The 2,811-nt window shown below is 37.0% G+C and overlaps 1 long non-coding RNA gene across 1 annotated transcript; it reads right to left on the bottom strand.

The window, feature by feature from the left end:
• Positions 1-332: 332 nt before the first annotated feature.
• Positions 333-2,474, bottom strand: LOC113309713. Its single transcript, XR_003340716.1, has 4 exons — positions 2,381-2,474; positions 1,080-1,156; positions 839-977; positions 333-751 (listed from the first exon to the last, which is right to left on the bottom strand). It is a non-coding gene; the product is annotated as an uncharacterized LOC113309713 (long non-coding RNA).
• Positions 2,475-2,811: the final 337 nt, after the last annotated feature.

Below are 2,811 nucleotides of genomic sequence, written 5' to 3'. Positions count from 1 at the left end.
CTTTGGTCTTTGATCTTGATCGCACCACTGCAGTTGCTCTAAGCCTCTTGTAGGTCTACGCCTCTTAACAAGGGCTGCAACTGTAAAAGACCGATCATTCTTTTTCCTTGGTATATAATGTCATTTGGACTAGACTTTTAAGTGCAAGTTGTGCAACAATTACTTAATGATCATATAATACATGACTTTCGTTCCGGATTTCTAGAATTCTTTCTACAATATTCTGCCTCGAAAAACGCAAGATGAGCGACATGTACCTGTGGAAAAAATTCTGGATAGTACTTCCGGAATATTACAACTAAAAATGTGTATTTGTCATTTGTCCACTCAACAATGCCTTCACATTCCTAAAGTTTCTGTAGCAGCATAACAAGGGATGTAATTACCTTACTGATTCTGGAATTTCAGAATTCCTTCCCTGCTGCGTTTGTGAAGTCTTAAACTTGATTTCCAAAAGGGAATAATTTAAATGTGCAACTTGGCGAGGCTCTTGGAAAACTATTTATCTGCAGCATAAGTTCTTGTTCTGTCAAATTTGAAATGCGTCTTAAATTATAATGATAGATAGTCAACGATTCCAAAACTTTTGCATTCTTCAAAATTACTTTCACACAGCTAATCTCCCTTGCGCCCCCAAAACATGGCTTAAGCAAACTGATTTAAGGCGTCGAAACAAGCATCCAGTATCCACCAGATCAAGTGATGTCCAACCATTGTCTTCACTACCATGATCAACTATATCAATATAAGCCTGAAAATGACAATAAATGATAGATAATTATTTACGTTACTTATCCAATGATGAAGGTATGCTAGATTCAAAGCTCTGTACACTTACCTTTTTGAAATATGAGCGACTCCAGATTAGGAGTTACTTTGAGAAACGCAATTACTGCTACATCAGAGTTCACACCTCGAGTTATTCTCAACCGTTCAATATTGTGATATACTGGCGAATTCATCAACAGATTGTTAACCTATTCATTACAAGGGAGTAGCAACAAATAAGTCAGTTTCAAGGTGCCAAATTAAATTACAGAAGAAGACATTAATCTAAAGATAGCAACAACCATGAATACCTGCAAGGGTGGATTCTTGACGGTTAGACATTTTACATGTGCAAGAGCTCCAAAAAACTGTTTGAATGCTTCAAGACCTGTCCTTACATACCTTGCATTAGATAAGTCAACAACTGCTTCTGCAAGTGTAAGAAAACTGGACAAGACATATTCTTTTGCAACATCACCCGTGTAATAGAAAGCTACAAGACTTGGCGCATGAATTTTGAGACTAATAGAAGATACTCCCAGGGTTCATTTCACCTTACCCCCAGGGTTAAACTACGATTGCGAAACTGGTTAAAATGACATAAAAGTCCTTTGGAACCTGACTAATGACCTTGGCTCTTGGAAAAGTTGGAATCTCTACCATTGATATTCCGCCTTTACGAAGCTGGATATTGTTTTGGAATGTAGAGCTTCCACGTTCCTCAAAATTAGTTTCACCGACCACGAAAATTAAGAAAAAGTTCGAGTTATGTTGGAGTTATTGGTATAGTAAGTGGTAATGACTATTTTATGAGTCATGCATTAGAAGTGGCTTCTTGTCCTAGTCTGTAGGATTGTTTGTTGGTCATTGTATCATGGTTGTAATTTCCGGCCCGTTTCTCAGGAGCATGTAAAGCACGTTGCTGTCTCTCTTCCTCTTTGCTCTCTCTCTGTCCTTGATTTCCATCAAGTTAGTCATTTTTGTTTCTAACTTTAAAAAACTTTTTGAGTGATAAACAGAAAAGAAGTAGTTTCGCTCATCACGAAGAGACGAACTAGTTTAATTAAACCGCCACATTTCTACACCCATTTAGCGACAAACAACTTTTAGTTCAAGTGCAGAATTTCTAAGAAAGCAAAAAAAATTGTGATTATTTAGCATTTTTTATCATTGATGCCCCATATAAGAATATTTAGAATTTACAGCCCAAACAATCGCCCACCTAGTGTTCCTCAACTCATATTTATCGAGGTAATTTAACAAACGAAATGATGACATGTATCAAATTGCATTATTATGCTTTCATGAAGTTTTAGCTGAAAGAAACAAAATGCCACAGATTGTTCACACTGTCAATAACTACTACTCTGACTCTTTCAGCAACTTTAACACCATCTGCATTTTCTTTTCTTTTTTAGAAAATAGGGGATGCGTTGAGTTTTCAATTGTTACTAAGAATCTTTTCTCTGTCGCATTTATACAACCATCTAGTGGCCAAGCATTTGACAGGACAGAAAAAAAGAAACAAAATCCGCTAGCTAGGATCTTGGTATTCAACCAGATCCACTAATAAATAACGAGAATCATAAAACAATGGATGAAATCAACATACCTTGCTATCGATTTAGTTCGCGCTCCCGTTGTTTTTTTCCTGTAAATCCATTCTTCAGACTAGGGTTTGGAATTTCACTTCTGAAAGGAAACACGGGAGGCCTTTTGCTCGAGGAGGTTTCACCGTTTCAATTAAACAGTTCGTTCTAGATTCTAGTCCCAACCAAAGACTGTTTCTTGGGCCAGGTGACTTAAGTTCGTATGGCAGGCCACTTACTTGTTAGGCCGGAAGTGGGCCAATGTCGAGTCAGATGTCAAATTATTTATATTTTCATTTCTTTTTTTTTTTTTCTGGCGTCATTAGAAGCGACCATGAAAGAATTAGGGGCGACACAAAAAGACAAAAAAGATCACCCAAACCTAAAATTAAGTCATCCCTTATCGGTGATTTTTCGAAATGGCAATTATACTCTCTATGATCTGTAGATACAA

The sequence above is a fragment of the Papaver somniferum genome, chromosome 9, assembly GCF_003573695.1.
Source record: "Papaver somniferum cultivar HN1 chromosome 9, ASM357369v1, whole genome shotgun sequence".
Taxonomy (NCBI): Eukaryota; Viridiplantae; Streptophyta; class Magnoliopsida; order Ranunculales; family Papaveraceae; genus Papaver; species Papaver somniferum.
Note: the sequence above shows the minus strand (reverse complement) of the source record. Positions and strands in the feature narration are given on the sequence as shown.